At 39.8% G+C, this 22,685-nt stretch overlaps 1 pseudogene across 1 annotated transcript; it reads right to left on the minus strand.

Annotated features, from left to right (window-relative positions):
• Positions 1-19,519: 19,519 nt before the first annotated feature.
• Positions 19,520-20,281, minus strand: LOC308354245 (cleavage and polyadenylation specificity factor subunit 5-like; annotated as a pseudogene). Its single transcript has one exon. The product of its transcript is annotated as a cleavage and polyadenylation specificity factor subunit 5-like (transcript).
• Positions 20,282-22,685: the final 2,404 nt, after the last annotated feature.

A 22,685-nucleotide genomic window follows, 5' to 3' on the forward strand; every position in this document is an offset into this window, starting at 1 on the left:
ATACATGTTTGTATTATTCAGTTCAATCCAAAAGCACAGCGTGGTGTCAAAAATCCAAGTTTGCATGAGATTAAAATATAGAAAACTGGCCTAGATTAAAAAAAAATAAGCTTAACCGGAAAGAACTTCATAATACCAAGTATGTGTTCATCTGCTAGTAAATAACAGATCAGATGTCTATTAAAGTGCAGAAGAGCTCAGCCAGCAAGGACAGTCTTTTTTTTTTTTTTTTTTTTTTCGACTGCCTTCCACGTTTGTACTTTTCCCTATGTTGATAAATTTTTTCTCTCACCCCTACTGTCAGAGGGACAGTGTGATAGGGGGCGAGCATGGGACTTGAGAGAGAATGCTTGAAGTACATGGCCCTTACTAGCTGTCACCCTTTGCAACTAATCTAATTTTTCTCCACCCCAGTTTTTCTCTTTAATGTATAAATAATGTGTGCCTTATCTACCTCGCAGGGTGGTTGTAAAGATGATAATAGAAATAGCTAACATTTACTGAGGGCTTACTCTGTGCCAGACACTGTGCTAAGTGCTTTACATGAATTATCTCTTTTAATCTTCCCAAGAACCCTATTATCACTGCTGTACAAATGAGGAAATTGAGGCTTGGCAAGATTAAGCAAATTGCCTGAGGTCACACAGCTGGAAAGTGGTAGAGCCGGGATTTAAATTTAGGCTGTGGCTCTGAGCTCAAGCATATAACAGCCATACTGGACTATAAAGTTCCAAATGAGATAACATATATAAACTGTAAAGTGTAGTTCACATAGTGGAAAAAGAAACTGTCCATGTATTTTACTCTGTTTATTCATAGTATCATCCAAAACATTGTGCACATAATAGGATTTCAACAAAAACAAGTTGATAGATGACAAGTCTGTGTTCTTTAACTTTTTTTTTCTAACCAGAAGGTCTTACCTGATTATGTTCTCAATGTTATGTAACAGGCTATAATTGGGAATGAAATCGAGAAGCTTAGAACAGTAACATAGGCATGGAGGATATTCTCTGAAGTTTCTGCCCAGCTATTGGCTTTACCATCTTCAATACATGTCTGGGGCAGATTGGGACATATGTGATATGGTTCTATCTCCTTAACATAATTAGAACTCTGTGGGTTAATCTTTCACATCTAGGCTTTTATACCTATTGAATAATCATCAGTAAATCTGTTAAGCAACACTGATTGTTTTCTTATACAAAGAACTGTGCTAAGCCCCATGGGATATGAAAGAAGTTTATGTCTTGGAACTATGGAAATATCCTTCTATTGGGAAGATGAGGTAGAGGATAAGGCATGCAAAATGGAAACACAGTTACCAAAAGCACTGAAAATAATTCTAGAAAAGAATGTATTTAGTAGGAGCTTAATAAATATTTATTGAATGAATAAATAGATGGACAGCTAAGAATTAGACTTAAACTCTAGTTATAGTCTTTATTGTTATTGGTATAATTTAGAAGAAGTTACTTCCTCCTTTGAGGCATCATTTTCTCATTTGCAAAATGGTAAAATGATGCCAAACCTAGCACCTTACAAAGTATATGATGATAAATAATATGCAACAGTACTTTGTAACTGGAAAATGAAATATAATTTTAAATTGTTTGCAATTTTAAATGTTTATATAAACATTCAAAAATATTTTAGATCATTGTTTTAAAATGCGTTACATAGGGGCACCTGGGTGCCTCAGTCAGTTAAGCATCTGCCTTCAGCTCAGATCATGATCCCAGGATCCTGGGATCGAGTTCTACATCGGGCTCCCTGCTCTGTGGGCAGCCTGCTTCTCCCTCTGCTTCTGTCTCTCTCTGCCTCTCATGAATAACTAAATAAATCTTTAAAAAATGAGCTACATATGCAATAATGGTAAAATGCATAAATGTATAAAGGGTATAAAAATAAATGGAGGTAGAGCTCTGCAATAAATTCAAGTCAATGGGCTTCTCGACTGAGGGTCAAGGTTAAGAGGTTAAAGAAGAAGTAATGGTTCCTTTCACAGAGCCTGAGTTCTGCTGCCTCACTGCATGACTAAGGGAACCAAGCTCATACCTGTGTCTATATCAGAACTTAGGAAGCATTTCAATGTAATTTCAGGAGTCCAGTATCTTTTGTCTAAGAATTAGTCTTAAAAAGTCATCTTCCAATGCAAAGCAGACAGAAACAATAACCATCTGATAGCAACTCCTTGTTTCAACTTTAGGAATTTAAATAAAAATACAGAACACTACACTGATTTTTTTTTCTCTATAAATAATTATACAAGTGGTTTATGAATTTTAATTCTTTTCAAAGAGAAAAATTAGAATGGTAAAATAAAGTTTCTTTGCCCACCTGGTCCTTTTCGATTTTCAGTTCTGGTCCTTTGTCCTCCTTACCATGTAGAACCGCTATTGTGAATTTGATGTGTGCATCCTCAGCTCATTTTAAAAAGAATTTGTTTGTATGTCTTTAACATCCACATAAATAGCAAACAGTATATATTGTTCTATGATTTTTTTTTCATTTGCTGATACATTTTTTATTTCTAGTCAGTGGAAATAAAAATAGTTAGCTAATTTTCTTTAACTAGATAATAACCTAATAAAAATGTTTTTTTAAAACTGTGTCTGATTTTTGACTCCCCCCCATCTCCCCCCCCCCCCAACAATGGGCTCATTGCATTTAAGAAAAGAACACTTTTAGCAGAGCTCCAGGACATATTGTATCCTATTTCCAATAGGACAGGCAGAGCCTGACCAAAAAGGTGAAGAACTACTAAGGATGATTCGTAATCAATATCATGAAACGGAATTCAAACAATGGCCTGCTTCTGAGAGCCACTGTTCAGTTGACCTGAAAATAATCTCTCTGCCACTCCAAGCCTGGCTCTGTTCTCTGCCCATCCATCCCCTCCCCAGAGACTTTGTGTGCTGAATCCAAATGAGCTGAGTTTGAGCTCTAACTGCCCTCTCAAGAGTATTAATATTTTCCCCCTTTAAACTTAAGGGTGTTAATTAATGTTGGAGAAGTTATATGCCAAGTTTGCTTTGCCTGTGGTTCCCTTAGATTAAAGGCTACTGGCAACTCCAGCTCTGTCAGAAGGGCCGGTGCTGTATTCTCATCCCCTGAAGGAGGCTTCAGCTCTGCTGACTCAAGAAGACTTCAGCTTTTGATTTGGAGTTATTGGATATTGACCCATCACTCACAGCAGAGTTATGGGCCTACTGCCCTGGATCCAGGGAACTGGGCTCTGGCTTAGCCTACAGCATCCTCCACCCCTCCCTTTTCGGTTTCTGTTGAACCTAAGCCTGCAAATGTCAATTTCATTTTGTAAAGGCCAGGCAGTTGTCAGTTCTTCCAGGGGATTCAGGGAGAAGGAGCTCAGGACGATGTCCTCAGCAGCATTTTACAGCAGCTTCCAACTATTGCCTCTCTCTCCTTCCTTCCCTGCCATAGCCTCACCCAACCCACCGTCATATTCCCTCACTTGGAGACCATCAGGGAACCAGCTTTTCATTTGACCTGACTGCGGATATAACCAGTTTCAAACTACTCTAATGTCTGGCAGATCTGTTGTCATACAATTTCAACACAAAGCAAGTTTTAATACAAAGAATGTGAAGCTTAGAAACAACTTCCTCCTTATAAGAGACTGCTCTTGATTTATTTAAAAAAAAAAAAAAATTCTAGTTGACCAAACAATGAGATTCATCAAGGATGGTAATTCTAATCATCTCAAATAAAAGAAGATCCTTTTAAGTTAAATTTTAGCTTCACAACTAATCCACAGACATTTCTTTTTAATTATGACCCTGGTAAGATCCCAGTTCAAGATGAGATTTCTACATGTCTATGCCTATTAAACAACTGGATTTGAGGATATGCCAGCATGAATTTTCTGAAAGCTAAGCAGTCTCTTAGCAGAAAACTCATGTTAAGGGATGAAGAAACTAGGCATATTGGCAAAGCCTTGTGTTTGGAATGATGCTGAAGGTCATAAATAAAAGAAAGAGTGGTTCCATCTAAATCTCTGTAACACAGATAGTATGAAACCCCACTAAAGGACTTTGACACAAGAATGAAATAGAAGTCTAGAAGCCTTTCTTTTTCTAGTCCCCTTCTCTCTATAAACCTCCCACCACCCCCCACACAAGTGTTTTGGCTCTTTAAATAATCCCTGACCAGTAAAGGTACCTGGTGGGAAGTGCAGGTAATAGAAGGGCAGCTGTAGAGACAATGGCCTCTGAACAATGGCCCAGCCTTGTGGAAAGTACTTCTTAGACTTGTCCACAATGTACAACAAATGTGGGCACTATAGCTGGAGCAATGGAACCCAGCCAAAGCTGCCTCAGTGCCTCCTGGATGTGGTGAGACCTTGCAGAAGGGCTAGGCCTTCTAGTGGGGCTAGGGAGGCATAGCAGAAGTAGCAGCATTGCCCAGTGTAGGCAGATACCAGAGGGAACCCAGTATCAAACACCACATGCAACTGTCTTCTATGGCAAGCAAAGCCATGGGAAGAGGCCATACCACTGGCATGGGTGGGTGGTGGGGTTTAGGCTCTGGAGGGCTCAGTGGAAGGTATCACTTAATGGAGCTGGAATAGAAGTAGAGGCCAATGCTGAAGACCACCGTTCCATGTGAAGTGGACACTTTTGGAGTATCCAGCTCACAGTGACCTGCTATTCCCTAAATTTTGATCAACAAATGACTCCCCCCCCTTTTTATTGTTGTTTAAATCAGTGGTGAGTCCATGACCTAGGTCAGACTAATTAGTCTTCATTATCTCTCAATTTGCAGTTGGGCTCCAGGAGTGATTTATTCTTTCCTGGTAGCTTGATTTGTGTATTACACTCTCCAAGGTGGTCAGTTCTCACATGGACTGAGGAAACAAAGAGCCCACTGCAGAGAAACCAAGCAATGAGGAAGAGGCATGGGTGGAGAGGAGCCCAGCAAGATTCAAGCCCTGGGTTCTGTGGTCCTTCTGTGTTCTCCTAGAGTATTCCACTAATGTTATTTCACAAGGTAGACTGAGATGGTTTTTGTTATTTGCAAACAGAAGAGTCTTAAATCATGGAAGATCTGAGGTCAAGTAGGGAGCAGGGAGGAGTCCTGAGAATGGAGAAGAAAGCTCTGTGGACATAAGTGAAAAAGGGCTAGGGAACCAAGAACAAAGCAGAATCTCCCAGAACCTTAGCTAGGAGCCTGGGAACTTATGCCTGGGGAAGATTAGCAGCAAGGATTGAATGCACAACTGGAAGTGCTTGGTTATTGCCTTTCTCAAGTCCAGATAGCCCTGGGAACGGAGCGGGAGGAGGGACAGAATGTATGGGAAGGAAGGGTGGAGAGGGTCAAGACGCCAGCATGGGAGTGAGGAGAAAGGCCAACACTGACTGGCATACCATGAACTGCTGAAATCTGACAGTTAGTGAATGTCTGTTATGTGCTTCATGGGTTTACATGCAAGGCTTTCACCTAATTATGAGACAATAAAATGTCCCATTTCTTATTCATTTTATGTAGAGACCAAGCCACCAGGAATCTCTTGTCCCAGCTCTGAGAGCAAACCTATTCTCAAGACACAAGATTATGTCAGCTCTTCCACCATCAGAGCATTGTGGCTTGTATCTATATGTGATTAAAAGATATCATTCTATTTTTAGATGGGTCTAGTTAATTGTGGATGTTATTTTAAAACATACAATTTCTAGAACTTAAAGATAATAAAAGTAAGCATGAGTATAATAATAACACCTTATTTCTTGGCCACATTTCTTTTTACATTGTAGAAATTTCTGTTTTAATGAATATTTCATTTAATCCTTATAATAATCCTGCAGGGAAGGCAGTATAGAGGTTTTTCTCTTCCTCATTTTGAAGATGAACTCACAGAGAATTTGAATGACTTGCCAGAAGTTACTTAGCAAGTTAGTGTTAGAGGCAGACTAGATTGCAGTCCCCTGAGAGAAGGGAGACGTGATCCAACTTCTGTCCTCTGTGGACACATATCTACATGTGACTTTACTTGGTCCCTGCAACAGTGCTGCAAGGCAAGATTTATTATTCCTTTTTACAGGTGAGGAAACTGACTGTCAATGAGATAAAGCAATTTATGATTACCCAGCTACTTACGGTGCAAAGATGAGTTAAACCTGAATTGATCTTTCTAGCTTAAAAGCTTCCCTCTTTCTCCTGTCCTCTTGGTTTTCAGCCGTCCCCAAAGCTGAGGGAGGAAACACTCATGTATTATAGCTCTAACACTGTAGAGGATTCCCTTCAAGGGTCTGGGATGCTGGTGAAGCAGAACTGGAATTCAGTGGAGCAGAGCTGTCTATAAAAAATACCAACAGGTTTAAGTTTGTAGGGGAAGCTGGCAGGAGCAGGGATGTAATGCATGGTTTGTGAACAAATTTAGGAGCTGAGGGGATGTGGGGGCACCCCTGAGATGGTGACCTCAGACCATGCCTGGATGGGGACAGAAGGGTTGTTAGTACTAAACACTTACCCAGTTGTACAATTCGGAGCCTGGAAAAGTTCCCTACTGATTGAGGATCGGCTTAAGCCCCGAAGCATGAAATGTGAATACCTTTTGCTCAGCATCCATTAAATAAATGTTATTCTTCTTCCTGGCAGAAAACACAAATTTCTCTGTTCAGAGCCATCGTGTAGCAGAAGGAACAGAATTCACAATATCCCTCTTTACGATAATGGCTCTCACCTTCCAAGGAAATGAGCTTGGAGGAAAGGAGCACCATTGAGTGCCCAGTGATAAGTTGGCTGGGCTCGCTGCTGCTGCTAATTATCTGGCAGGGAGGAAAGGCTGTGTCCCTGGAATACGGAGAAGGGTCTGTGAACTTTGGAGAATGGGCAAGGTACTTTGGTGTCTGTGTCATGCAAACTGGAGAATGGCCCCCACTGGGTTGTGTCTGACCTTTACCTCTGTTTCACTACTGAGCAGACATTTTTGCCAATTATGATCCCAAACAGACTGAAAAGTACCCTTGGCCACTGACAATTTGCAAGGGAGAAGCAATGCCTCTAGAATAATACCATGCCCGGGACAAAGAGGAAGGGTAAACAAAGCATTACTTTGTGTTGCAAATAGATGGCTTTGTTAAATACTGGAGAAATCCCCTCGGTGTCCACCTTATACAGCTCTGATAAAAATGCATTTGCAATACGCTCAGTGTCAAGAAATCACATCTTACTGGGCCAGGGAGGTTAAGAGCATCTCCCCATCTACAGAATAAAACTCATTAAAAGAGTCTTTCCAGCAGGAGAAGGCCCAGTTTGCTGCCTTCTCTACACCCTCCCCCTTTTTCTTTTCAACTAATGTATTGCAGAAATAGAGGCATGGTCAAAATAGCACAAACCACATTTGTATTAAAAAAATAAGCTTGATAACAATGGGAAAAAATAATGGTAAACAGCATCAGAAAACACAGGAGAGGCAGAAGTTAAGTTAACAGAACATACTTTACCGTCAGGTAACACATTAAAATGCTATTTCGGCAGATGAATTGATAGCAGACTTGGTGAAAGAAAATCCGCTCGGAAAAGTCGACAAATACAATTCTAATCCCCCTTTTTCCTGCCACATGCTGCAGATGAGTGAAGCCCAGGGGGGAAATTCTTATTACAGCAAATAGGTGTGAGTCCAGAGGAAAAATTAAGTCAAGTTGACAATTTACAAATTTCTTTTCAAGCATGAAGGGGAACTGAAAAACAGGTTTTTATTTATTTATTTTTAAATCCCAACCCTGGAGTTTAGTACCTGTTAATATGGCTAACTGAGATTTAGGGGTATAGGAAAAGGGTCATTACCAACCCAGGAGTCATCTTCCAGAAATAAAGCCAGAGTGAAATAACCTTTGTTAGACGAGCGATATTAGAAAATCTAATATTGGAAAGAGACATTTTTCCTGCTGCCTGGTGGGTATTGACAGATTGACTGCTTGGGTTCAGTTAAGGCACCACTGATGGGAATCAGAGGGACAAAGCACAAAGTCGCTGGGCAGTTAATACACAACTGTCAAAGAGATGCAACCTCCTCAAGAACATTTGTCTTCAGATGGGGATATTTCTCAGGATCTGGGTAGAGTTCTGATATTCACAGGTGCTTCTGCTGATCTTGCGTAGGAGGTATCTTTGCTTATCTAAAGGAGAGGCACCTTCGACTCTTAGTGAATTCTCTGTCAATGGAATGTCACAGATGTGATGGAGTCCAAGCCCCAAATGGACCAACTGGAATACAGAGATAGGATAGAAGTAGAAAAGAAAGGTATACATTCTTAGCTTGTTTCTGAGAAATAAGCGTGAACATGGATCCAAAGTGAAATAAATTTGAATTACATAGGTTGTGACATGGGTCAGTGAAGAAGTCTGGAGGCTGAAGTTCTAGTCCCATTTTTTTGTATTTCTAGTCTCTCTCTCTCAAATGTTAATCTTCTTTGTTATGTAGACAATTCCTTTTAACTACAGGGAACATATATTTGTGTATGCCCTGGTTTATGTCTAATGTGACTATCAGTAATCCCCCTTTTACTCTCATTTTGGATGAAAATTTTATGATCATTCTACTTATAAGCTCTCTGGGGTTCAGTTACCATATTTGAAAATAAAGATATTTAGAAAATTCTACCATCACACAGACACAGGCATTTATTGTGTTCCACTATGTTAAGTATTGTGTTCTACTATGTTAAGTATTAAGTATCAGTTAGTATATTTGTTGACAAGGGTCAACAAATAAACTGCACTGAATTAGGATATTGCCTCTAGCAAGAATATTTACCTTTTAATAAGGGACTTTTGAAAATAAAGTTTTTATAACTCAAAAAACAGAATCTTTAATGGTGAAATTATAAGGAACTTTAGCTCCCATCAGCTGTTGTATCTATTTAAAAAAATAAATAAATAAAAGATCTATTTATTTGAGAGAGACAGAGATAGTGAGAGAGAACATGAGTGGGGAGGAAAGAGAGAAGCAGGTTCCCTGCTGAGCTAAGAGCCCTACACAGGGCTCAATCCCAGGACCCTAAGATCAGGAGCTGAGCCAAAGGCAGGTGGTTAACCAACTAAGCCAACCCAGCGCCCTTGTTTTGTCTTGAAAATCACAAAACACTGAGCTTGTGACCTTCATTAGATAGTCCAGGAGATCCAAAAACCAGTTCTGGGCAGGTTGCATTCAGATAACCTGGTGAATTAAAACAAAAACATGTTCTTGGGCTCTAATGCTCAAGATTTTAGGGAGGCCCCCAAATAAGAATTTTTTTTAAAAGCTCCCTAGGTATTTCAGATATGCAGCTGGCTTGGGGGGACACAGTTCTATCTTCATTTTACAGATTGAGGGATTGAGATCTGGAAGGCAGAGCAAAAGCAATGGCTATTGGTTTGGTTTCTTTTGTTTATCAATTTAATCAGTGAACAATATTTCATTTAATCCTTATGGGGTTTGAAATATTAGCCCCATTTTATAAGGACAAAATAAAAGAATGTGCTCAAAGTTACACAGCTAGTTAGTGGCAGAATCAGAATTAGTGTTCATGTCTCCCAATTCCCATTCTGGGTCTATTTCTGTTATCCCATAACAACTCAGGTTGTTTGGGAGAAGCTTGCCTTTCCTTAACTAAAGTGCTCAGTTCATTTTCTTTCCTTGTTTTCCAGAGAGATACACATTTAGGAGGTTGTTGTTTTCTTCCTGGTCTTTTTTCCTCTTTTTTTTTTTTTTTTTGATGAACATTTAATTCTGCTCCCCTCTCCCTATGTGTGTACTGGGCTGCCTGGCAGAGATGGCAGGAGATGTTTTCATGGGCAATCAAGGGCGTAGATGCATTGGCTGCCAGCCTCAGGCAGGGACACAGACTTGTCTCCCACCAGCAGAGCGATGATGCGTTTCCCCAAAATGTTCCAAGAATGGCCTGGAATGTGACTAGACAAGGTCCATGCGGTCCCATGAATGGCTTCACACTGCACCAGCTAGAAAACAAACACAACAGTAATTCTTGGATTAGCATGAAAACACTTCCAAAGGGGACTCAAAGACAGCCTTTTGTCCCTTTCATAAAAGAGAAGAGATGAGGTGTGACAAATGGCCTGTTGGATGGCTTTCTGTGCCAGGCAGAGGTCATCTTCGAAGGGCACCACAGACACAATCAGTTTAATAGGGAAGAAAGGGAAGCAAAGATAAAAGACAAAGAACATTTCAGAAGAGACAAGGTGGTGTCTGCAGAAGACAATTTAAATTAAAATAGGAAAAGGAGATAGCATGACTCATATATTTAAAACAACAACAACAATAACAACCCACTGTCTTTTGTGTTGAGACATGGTGCATGTAGTGTTAACAATGTGGGAGTTTGTAGTCAGGAGATGTAGGTATTCCAAATTTATTCTAGATAGCTAAGATAATCTGAAGTTCTGGGCTTTAGTTTTGCATCTATATAATAAGGTTAATATTATCTACTTTGCTTGATTGCTGTGAGGATGAAATGAGATTAGAGGTAGGAAGTCAGAAGGATGTGGATTCCTGACAAGAACAGTGCTGGGACATGGATGACTTGGGCTGGGATCCTTATTTTGCCGGGACTATGTAATATGGGCCAAGTCATTTTGTCTGAATGGCTCTCAAATTCTTCAAAGCTTTTTTGGTGTGTCTTTGGAACCAGAGATTAGCATAATAATTCTTAAGCAAAATCCCAACATATAAAACAGACAGGGAGCTGGCCCATTTGAAGCACTGGTGAGTTGGGAGGAGATGTCTAGTTCTCACACTCCCATCTCCTCCTGTCTTTTCCCATGACCATGCCTGAAACAGCTCTTCCATTCCCCTGCTCTAGGAATTGGCTGCTGCTAGCCTCTGCTGCCTTTCTGGATCTTTCCAGCTTGAATTGGGAAGTAATTCAAAACATTTCACTAAGTCTTCTGAAACTTCAATGGAGTGGCCAAATTTCCTCATCACTCATGATTGTAAAAATACATGGAAAAAGCAGATCCAGGTAAATGAATATCTGGATGACAGAGTAAAACGACTCTGATCGACTTAGCGCTGCTTCTCAGATCATGGGATTTAAAAAGTGTCTCCAGATTCACAGACAAAAGATCATTGTTATTGTTCAAAATGCTTATTCATTTTTAGTAGAAAGAGGAGTAAGAGGCAGTGTAAATATCCTAGCTTAGAAATCACTTTGAACATCAGCTGACCTAAGTGGCTATGTAAATGATGAATCCCAATCTGAAGTCAATAGTACCATTAAAAAATAAGTGCAATTTTTAGCCTTTCATTTTCATAGCATGGTCTATCACATGTTGCCTTTCTGTTGTTTTACATTGATATGTGCATATGCGTGCATGTGTTTGCATGCACGCACATGCACATACACACACGTTGCCACAGCAAGCCCTCTAGCAGGATCAGGAGCACCAAGCCAGAGTTTCATGAAATTTGAATGAATCTGTCAGAAGTTCTCAACAACATCATGCTACACCAAAAGCATTTTCTTTGTATCTGCTTTAGGATCTATCTATGTCTTTATGAAGATTAGATAAACTTTCAAAGCTTTGAAGACAGAGAAGGAGAATTACATATTTCGAGCCATTGCAAGAAAAACAAAGGACACTTACTCTTTGCATCATATTAAGTAAATGCGTGTTTTTCTTTTTTAGAGAATAACTTACTTATTGAAAGTCTAGTAACTTAAATGTTAACTTAATCCTATGTCATGAGTCCTGGTTCTACCATTCTTTTACTATTATTGGATAATCACTTTGAACCACTGTGGCTCAGTTGTCCTCATCTATAAAATGGGAATAAATAATACCTGTGAGGATCAAATGAGATGACATATAATAGGGTTTTTTTTTTTTTTAAACTGAAGTGTAGTAGGCATACGATATTAGTTTTAGGTGTACAACATAGTGATTCAATATTTATATACATTAGGAAGTGATCACATTATGAATCTGCCATGTGCCACCATACAAACTTGTTATGATATTATTGATTATATTCCCCATGCTGTACATTGCATCCCTGTGCTTTATTTATTTTATAGGAAGTTTGTACCTTTTAATCCCTTTCCCACTTTTACCCATTCCCTCATCCCCTACCCCCCATCCCCCTTCTTGCAACCATCATATTGTTTTCTGTTATCTAGGAGTCTATTTGTTGTGTTTTGTTTGTTCATGCGTTTTGCTTTTCAGATTCCACATATAAATGAAATCATATGGTATTTGTCTTTTTCAGTTATGTTAGGTTTTGGAAAGTATAAAAATGTTAGTCGAATATGATCCTTAGGTTAAAAAAATATAAAATATAATTGTTCTTATTACTTGGATAATATTTTTTAAAAATAAAGATATAAAGGGAGGCCTGTTCCTCCTTCTGGTAATAACCTGAGCAGCATAAACTCATAACTAGTAATAAACGGAGTCATTGATTTTCAGCACATGTGGGATTTCATTTAAGATTAGAGTGTTTACCTGAAGAGGCCTGGAATATAAGCACAATGTTCTGTTGTTTGGTGGAGTAGTCTGAGACCTCTCTTGTTAATTCCTGGTTGGATCCAGGGGACTTTGACTTAGTTAGTTGGAGTTATATTCCACAGCAGTTGCCCATGATATCTGGTGGAAAGTCTTGGGCCTTTCTAGTTGTAAGCTCTCATGAGCCTCTTGGGTGATATAATAATAAAACTTCTTAGCATCAGCTTCAAACAAAAGAAGGGTGTATATTTGGGGCCCCCAGTTCCAATCCTACCTTCAATGTGCCTGCCTTCCTGATGGTCCTATTTCTCTTTACTGGAAGGAAAGCAATCTGATAAATTCATTTACTGCGCAGGGTTTACAGCTAAATGTGAAACTAAAAGGAGGATGCATGGGGCTGAGAGTGAGGCCAAATCCACCCAAACCACATGGCTGAGAACAGGAGACACACAGATGACTCAAAGGGAATTGGGGTGGTATTAGGAAGCAGAATGGCTGCTGGACAGTTTCATAAAACCAAACACTCTCTCTGATTTGTTTAGTTATGAGAACTCACAGTTTTTTTTTTTTTTTTCTTTCTGGTACCATTGTGAGCTGAGAAGGAGCAGTAATATCAGAGCATTCCAGAGTCAGAAAACAGGAGCTCTGGTTCTCACAGGTCACTGATGAGCCGAATGGCCTTGGGCAGTGTCATTTTACCTCTCTAGCACTGGCTTTCCCTTTCTGTTAAATGAGTTTGGAAATAGAGATGTTTCAAGGTGCCTTCCAGCTCTAAATACTGTAATTACTTCATTTTCTATCTATTGAGTTGCTTGGATGGTGTGCAGCTTAATTGTGATATGTAGGTTACCACTCAAAATAATGGGGAGAGGAGAAGCGTTGCAAGGGAAGTTGACCACTGTGTGAGTAAGTGTCCTTCCTCTGGTTTCTTTTCACCCCCAACATGGGAGAGCAGGAGTGATATATTCTGTGTGTTGCACAGATGAGTATCTAATATCTGATTTTTGATCATTTTAAGTGATGTTCAGATCAGAAGCACTAAAGGGAGCATAGGATATCACTGGGAGAGGAATGTTATTGCTCTGGGATCTGTCTCCACTCTTTTAATGGCGTGAAATGTGAAAACAACTCCACTCTGGAAATGTAAATTGAGGGAGTTGACTACTTTCCCTCTTAAATGTCTTAGGTGGCAGCCTCAACCGGAGGCTGGAAGGGTTGACCTCTGGGAGTCCTGTTTTAGTCCTGCCATTCTCCAAAATGCTGGCCTTGAAGGAAAAGTGTCACATATCCTCTCACATGTCCTGTCTCACACTGAGTAATGTTGCCCCTCTGCCCCCAGCGGAGCGTTTTAATGATAACGGCTGTCTTCAGGGACAGATTGTGACTTGTCTTTTAAAGGAAGATGAAATCTATTAAGACAGTGAGGACAGAAAGGAAAAGCAATGTCCCTGAGAGGGAGAGCTCTAAAGGAGAGCATGGTTAGTTCCTTTCCCGTCCATCTCTTTCTCTCTTTGTTAGAGGGTACCCTTCAACTGCTCTGTTTTGTGTCTGGATTATTGTGGTTCTTGGTGTATAAAATTGTTGCTGGTGTGTATAATTTATAAGCTCTAAAAAGTGATAAATAGTCTCAAGTAAGAAGAGTGATTTGTGTTAAAGTCCTCAGGGTACTTTTGTAAAGGAATTTAATTTCTTAGGGGAAATTGTCTATAACTTCGTGTGGAATGTTAGTTAACTGGTTCATAGCTGGGATTTATTTTCTGTCATCCTTTTTCTTTTTTTTCCTTCTCATTATTGGTTTGGATAGGTTTACCTGGGCAAATGAGATTATATAGCAAAGTCTTGATGCACTGGGAAGCTTAGGGAAATAGAGAGGCTAGTTTATTTATTTTCTTAGTCTTCCCCCCCCCCCCAAACCTATTGTTAAGATCCTTCTGAGATTCTGCACTGTGGTCCAGTTCTTCTCAATGAGGGGCGATTTTGCCATCCAGAGGATATTTTGCACTATTGGAGACATTTTTGGGTTTCACAACTAGGGGGTTAACAGTGGCATCTAGTAGGTAGAGGCCATGGATACTGTTCTATGTCCTCTATGCATAGAATAGCCCCCACCCCAGCCCTATCAAAGAATTATTAGGCCCACAGTGCTAATAGTGTCAAGGTTGAGAAATTCTAATGTTGTCAGTAGGTTCCAGGGAACATAATTCAGTATTCTTTTTACCAAGAAATTTCTACAGAATCTCACTATTACTTTTCTCAACTGGACTTCTCATCACCAAGAATGGAAACAGGCAACAAGAAGATGTTGTATCTGGGCTAAATGTAATGAGTCTCATAGTACATATGTTATGCCCGAGTTTTCGTGTCCAAGAGACCACCAAGGAGCCAAGCACCGATGCAATCACACAAGGGTTTATTTGACAAGCTTAAGCTTGGGCCCAAGTATACCGGGCACAGCGGAGTAGGGACTTGGACCCTGAGGTGACATGCTTAAGCTTGTGCCCAAGTATACCCGATGCAGCGGAGTAGGGACTTGGACCCCGAACCAGATTACAGTCAGAGTTCTTAAAGGCAGAGTAGGGGTGGACTTGGCGGTGGGTGAGGACAAAGGGGATTATGGATGATGTAAGTCTCCAAGGATTTTTAGAAGCAAGGTCTCCAGGACCTTGAGGGGCTACCTATTGTTGGGAGAAAGGTTATTTATTACCAATAATAAAAATCTTCTCGTGAGACCCTTTAGATGTATATCAGTGGGCCAAATACTTGGGAATGATTCTCGACACTATCTTGGAGGTTTAGAGATAAAGGAATTGTTAAAGTAGACTTACAGGATCCTGGTTGGACCTGTTGGGGTAGGGGGTCGGTCAGGCTAGGACTGTCCTTAACAAAACCTCAAGGTGAGGGCAGCTGAGTCCCCAGGGGAGAGCCACTCTGTCTGTTTCAAGGGCTTGTCAGTAGGTAAGGAATTTTAATGATTTTCTTCTGCCTCTGTTTCCCACATCAGCTAAACTTGAGGTGGGATGGCCTTAATTTTCTCGGCCTCCACACATACAGTCCATGTGCTTTTACTTTTTTTTCTATAGTTTATCATGGGACTTGAACTCACGACCCTGACATCAAGACCTGAACTGAGATCAAGAGTCGGATGCTTAACTGATTGAGCCACCCAGGCATCCCTATTTTTCTTTTTTTTAAAGACATATATGACCACATATAGTATCCTATTATTGTTTTATTTTTCCTTAATATTTAAGTTCAATTGCTTGACTGTAATAAAAAAAATTATGGCTAATTGATGTAACTGGTAAAATGGATTTCAGTTATTTATTACCATGATAGACTTCTTACAAATACTTCTCAACACAGAATGGTCAAGCTTTGAGATTTGTGGCCTTACTCTTGCATTGTATGTGTACAAATATGGTGATTCAGATCAAAGGTTGAGCAAGTGTTTAGTAGTGGGGGCAGGACTTCAGGTGGAAAGATCACAAGGCCAAATATCCTTTGTATTTGCCCAGCATTAAGCCTGGTGGTTACTGTTGAGATAATGGACTGACTCAAAAAGCAATATGCACCATCTATATGTCAGTATTCAACTATGCAAATATGAATAATCTTACACTATTTAGGCTGGTATTCCAGATTCTTACCATCTGATATCCACTTATTTCTAACTTCCTACTTAAGTCTCCTGCTCTAGTCATAGTTTGGTACCCAATTCCTCATAAACCCAACTTGTATATCCATAGATGGTCATATACCCACACTGTTGTGGGTATATTCCTTTTCCTACTGGTCATTAACATTTCAGCTATCCTTCAAGAGTGAGATAAAATTTTATCTCCTTTGTGAACCAGCCAGCCAGAAATACTATTCCCTCCTTCCAGTCTCCTCCTTCCTTCCATGATAAAATGATAACATTTATTAAGTGTTGGTGGTTGGCACAAATTTTGTTTTGTTTTGCATTTTTCTATATTGAAGAAAAAAAAAAGGTGTACAGCGAGTTAAGGAACTCCCAATTCCAAGCTCACGCTGACAAAACTTGTTGTCTAACCCAGAACAAGTCACTTAACCTCTATGACACTCAAGGTTTTGTTTTGTGTGTGTGTGTTTTTTTTTTGTTTTTTTTTTTTTTTACTTATAAAATAGATAGAATAACATTTATTCTACTTCTCTTGCAAGGTAGTTTTGGATTAAATGAGGTAACACAAAAAAGCCCTTTGAAAAATATAAAGAACTACATGAATGTAAGACATATTATTGTCATCAGTATACAAAACCACAAAGAATCCCACAAAGTGCTAATGCTGTATATATTCTGCAAAGCACTTAGCTGTAGTCTGCACTTAATAAATGAGAGCTCACACACGCGAATTGTTCCACAGTTAAGACAGACTGGCAGGAATAGCAGTTAGAGACGGGAGGCTGGTTAAGAGGTTACTACCTGTATTGATAGAGAAGCTATTAAAAGCAGAATATGATTTTTAACATCTCCAGGACCATGATAGAAATGAATAAAATTTTGTGCGCTTTATCATTTGTGACCCAGAAAAGAGAACCCTGAAGGCATGAAAAGTCTTAAAATAAATTATTTGTGCGCAAAAGGAGGCAACATATCCCACTGATTTGACAATTTCAGTTTCTCCATTAAGGGTACAAATAGAAGATGAAGTCACTTAAGCAAAATGCTCCCTGATTTGTTAAAGCCCTTCCTGACTAGAAATTAATAAGTCTGAATTCATTTTTGTGACTCACAACTGGCTTAGGGTCTAAACTTTCCTTCTTGGTTGGTGGAGGAAGGTAGAATTTACCTGGATGGGTCTGGGAGTATGGTCTGGGAAGTGACCAGAGCTGGCCTTTAGTCACTCATCATGGAGCCAAGGGAACAGTTTCAGAGCCAGTGGAAGCCGCAGGTGGCAGGAGTGGGGGAAACAAGAAGAGGTGATGACTCATGGCTAGGTGGTAATGAGCTACCTAGAGGTCTGATAATTTAACTAGCAGACATTTCCTGAGACAAAGTAGGGAGTATTTTTTTTTTTTTTTTTTTGACAGACAGAGAGCACTGATAGGCAGAGAGGCAGGCAGAGGCAGGCGCAGAGAGAGAGGGGGAAGCAGGCTCCCCACCAAAGCAGAGAGCCCGATGTGGGACTTGATCCCAGGACCCTGGGATCACGACCTGAGCCAAAGGCAGCGGATTAATCCACTGAGCCACCCAGGTGCCCAGTAGGGAGTATTTTTATAAATTGCCTGTATCTCACCCTTTCCCAATGGTTGGGAAAGAGCTTTTAAGGATTTCTAGTTGTAAGGACATTGAATGAACAAGAGAATGATCTGTGGCCTTAGAACCAAATGTTGTTATATTTTGGCTCAGTAAACACCATATGAAAGAGATAGGATAGTGAGTGTGAAGAGTTTAGACCCTAAGCCAGACTGCTTGTGTTCAATTCCTGTCTCTGCCATAGATTAACTAATTGATATGACCTTGAACAAGTTATTCAGCCTCTCTAGGCCTCAGTTTTCCCATCTGTAAAACAGAAATAACAATTCTGGGGTGCCTGGGGGGGGCTCAGGCAGTTAAGCTTCTGACTCTTGGTTTCAGCTCAGGTCATGATCTCGGGATCCTGGGATGAAGCCCCTTCTGGGGCTCCCTGCTCAGTAGGAGTATAATTCTCCCTCTCCCTCTGCCCCTCCCTCTGCTTACATGCATGCACACACTCTCTCTCCAATCTCTCTCTCTAAAATAAATAAATAAATCTTTTAAAAAAAGAAATAATAATTCCTACTTCACAGGGTGAATACTAAAGGAAATAATAAAAGCCATCACTGCACCTTGCACAATGCAAGGCAGAAAGAGAGTCCTCAGGAATTGTTAACCATTATTACTGGATAGTTAATAGATTATAGTAGCAGAATAACAGAAGCAGGCAAAGTCTCTTCTTGTATTTCTTGTCTAGCTATGTCTAGCTGTTTAAAGAAATGCTTAGGACTGAAGCATCTTAAGTGTTTCTTTTCTAGTTTTATTGAGCTAAAACTGACATATAACATTGTGTAAGTTTAACATGCACAATGTAATGACTTGATACATGTGTATATTTGTGAAATGTTTACAAAAATAAGGTTAGTTAACATACCCTTTATCTTGCATAATTACCATTTTGTTGTTATAGTGAGAACATTAAAACTTTACTCTCACATCAATTTTCAAGTATACAATGTAGTATTTTTAACTATAGTCACCGTGCTGTAAGGGATTTTGAGAACTAGTGCCTTGCTACTCAAAGTATGCTCCACAGACCAGTAGCTTTGGCACCTCCTGTGATCTCATTAGAAATGCAGAATTTTAGCCTCACCAGCCAGACCTACTGAAATCAGAATCTGCATTTTAACAAGGGCCCTGGTGATTCTTGTCTTAATTGAACCTTGTGAAGTACCACCTAGAACAATGACACAAATGGGGCTTTTTGGAAGGAGGTCAGGGGGTGGGGGAGGGAGATAGAAAGGAAGAAAAGAAGAGGAAGGAAGGAAGGGAGGGAGGGAGGGAGGGATAGGGGGAAAGGGAAAAGGAACAGGAAAGAAAAGGAAAGGAAAGAGAAGTCATATGCTGATGATCACTTTGAGACTGCTGATTGGTCCCAATATATTCGAACAAAACACCAGAATAAAAGACTAGGATAAGGATGAGATGTAAACAAGCACAGCCAAGACTGCAGGGAGGTTATGATAAGATTTGGTTAAGGTCGATATGAAACATTGAGACCTAAAGAGGATATGGATTGCTAGAAAATTTTTTTTGAAGTCCACTTTCTTTAATATATTAAAAAAATGTATAAGTAGAACAAAAAGTAAGTCAAACATTTTCATATTTGGTTACACCACTATCTACTTTTTAAAAATTAACTTTACTATTCAAACAATGGATAGTAGCTGACATTTTAGGGATTGGGAAAAAGAGAAAACCAAAAATAACCCCAAACTTTTCTTCTACCATATTTATTGTACACTGTGTATAGCTGTGCTCACAGAGACAACTTCTTTTATTTCTCTACTGCTGAGGAATTCAGTTGTATATAAAATTGAACCTGCCCAAAAGCTGAGGGAGACTAGAAGTGATGGGTCCTTACCCTGGGGCATCATCATACAATTCACGCAATAGAGCAGCTACCAGCTTATAATTTTTAGGGTCTGCAAACAAGGTTTCTTCCTGAAGTTGAACTAAAAACAACTTATTATGTTCTTTAGGTTGTGTAATATGTGCAGAAATGCATGGATATTGAGGAGGTTCAAAATTTGGGCTCTGCCAGTTACCAATGCAATCATCAATGATCTTGACAGCCCCGTGTCGCGTCATGAAGCCCTTTAGTCTTTCAACTTCTTTGCCTGGGTGAAGTTCACCACTTAACTTGGTAAAATAAAGTTGTTCTCAGCTGTAGCAGTAATGCTTCATCCAGCAGTCCTCATGCACAATCAGAACTCCTTCTATGACCCTCCTCTTTCCAATTCTATAAAATTCCTCACTCATGCAATAAAATCTAGCTGCAACAGCGCTATCCTTATAAAAGGAATTTTTTATACCAAAAGTATAATTAGTAAGAAAGGGCAAATTGATGATGCAATCCAGGGTGAGGGGTTTGGTCAGCTGGATATACTTGTTGCCAAAATTACTGACACCCTCACCTCCTCTGGCCCTTTCTCTCTGCTTGGGGCCAGGGAGTCTACAATTGCGAAGAACCATGAACATGCTGGTAATTGCAAGCATTGGTGGTGAGCTAAAAGGGGTAGGCCCAGAAACTTTCCCTGTGCTGCGAGTGGTATTCTGCATTCTGCTCAGCAGTAGCCACCTTCATTAATATAAGGGCATCAGTAATGTTTGATTATAGTGGATGCTCATCAAATATTTATTTATTTATTTATTTATTTTTAAAAAGATTTTATTTATTTGACAGAGAGATCACAAGTAGGCAGAGAGGCAGGCAGAGAGAGAGGGGGAAAGTAGGCTCCCTGCTGAGCAGAGAGCCCAATGCGGGGCTTGATCCCAGGACCCTGAGATCATGACCTGAGCCAAAGGCAGAGGCTTTAACCCACTGAGCCACCCAGGTGCCCCTATTTATTGATTTATTGATGGACTTTTGCGTGACCCAGTAACGGAGGTCAAAATGTTGAATCAAAGAGCTACTAAATGGGCATGAGCAATACATTTTTTTCTGCTAATCTGAAAGTATTTTTTTTTCCTGATAATCCTTCCTTTTTTTCAGAGAAACAGTGAAATCTCCATACTATAGTATATGCTGTTTACTCCCTTTGGCACTTAATGACATTTGTTTGCATTTTTAAAAAATACTTTATTTTTGAATAAGAGAGAGAGAGTGAGCACAACAAGCAGGGGGATGGCGGGCAGAGGGAGAAGCAGGCTCCCTGCTAAGCAAGGAGCGCAACATGGGACTCCATCCCAGGACCCTACCATCATGACCTGAGCCAAAGGCTGCCGCTTAACCGGCCGAGCCACCCAGGTGTCCCTTGTTTTCATTTTTTTTTTTTTAAGATTTTATTTATTTATTTGAGAGAGAAAGAGACAGAGTGAAAGAACATGAGAGGGGAGGTCAGAGGGAGAAGCAGACTCCCCATGGAGCTGGGAGCCTGACTTGGGACTCGATCCCAGGCCTCCAGGATCATGACCCGAGCCAAAGGCAGTTGCCCAACCAACTGAGCCACCCAGGTGCCCCTTGTTTTCATTAAAAAAAAAAAAAAAAAAAAAAATTTATGTGGTTGTATTTATCTTGTGTCTCCAGGTGGATAGCAAACTCTTAGAAGGTGGGAAAGTTATATTTTTGGTAGTTCCTCAACATCTAGCAAAATACTATAAACATATAGTAAGTTCAAATATTTGTAGAATTAAATAAATATACAACTAAAAGAAAATAATTTTACATTGGTGTGGCTTATGATAGGAGTTTGTCTTGATAGGAATAAGGATTTCACTTTACTGAATATTTACTTTTAGGTATTCTGCTAAGTGCTTTACTTATGAGGTCTTTTAATTCTCTTAACATTATGAAGTAGCTGCCTTCATTCCTTACTTTACAGAGTGGAGCTCAGAAGAGTCAAAGGACTTTCTCAGGGTCGCACTGTTAGGCATGTTAAAAGTGAGATTCAAAGATATTGGGCACATATACTACTCTTCTTCTCAAATAAGAAGTAGGTGGGATTCTAAGTTTACATTCTCTATTTCCCATGTGGGGAATTCATAGGAAAGACACCACTAGCATTAGACCCTAGCTGAAAAGATCAAAGAAAACTAGAACTCTCTTGGGAGATCCTGTGAAGACATTTTATTTTCCTCAGGTTTTTGTTTTTTTTTTGTTTTTAATTTGGGTTACATACGACCAGTCCCTATGGGCTTTGGGTGTTTACAAAACCTTTGAAGCCAAGACACAGCTTCCAAATGACATTACATTAACGTTATAACAAAATGGCCATATTTCACATTAGCTAGTGAGATCAGGTTGAGGCTCATGCTTTGAACTCTACTTCTTAAAAAACCCTTTCCTGACTCTCTCCCTGCTTTGATCTCTTACTCTCTCTCTAGCATGTTTTGGCATTTATTACATATTTGACATAGACATATACTAGACTCATATCGATAGATACATGGAGAACCCAGATGTCAGCTTTGGTCTAGGTTGGCCTATATTCCTGTTCCATGCCCTACATAAAATACATTGCCCTCCACCAAGATTTTCAAGAGTTCAAGGGTAGGTTATGTTATCAAGGTCAGTGTCTAGCTCTAGCTTCTTGTCTTCTCTGAATTCCAGATTTTCCATCTTGTGTTTTCTCCTGGTTTATTTCCACTGCGGCCTGTATCCAAGCCTGGATCTTAGTCTATTTTTCTCATTTCCACAAAAATAGCAGTTTTTTGTTTGTCTTCTGCATTTTGCAGATTTTATGGAAAGTTTAGGGAGAAGAAGGGAGTTCTATATCCTAGCAAATCAAAATTTCAGAATCAAATATTAGGCTGTTTCTCATCAAAAGTCCTTCTCACACTTCTGTAAGTTCCCGAGCCATTCTCTCTCTTCTTCCTTCTTTCTTCCCTCTGCCCCTATCCCAACAAAATCTGGTATCCACCCCTCCCTGCACCTTCTTATGTTTAAAAAAAAAAAAAAATCAGCTCTTGTCTGTCGATATTTCCAAATCTTGGCCCTTCTTTGCAAAGCCGAACACTCTCTACA

This window comes from Martes martes, assembly GCF_963455335.1.
Source record: "Martes martes genome assembly, chromosome: 13".
In the NCBI taxonomy this organism is placed as follows: Eukaryota; Metazoa; Chordata; class Mammalia; order Carnivora; family Mustelidae; genus Martes; species Martes martes.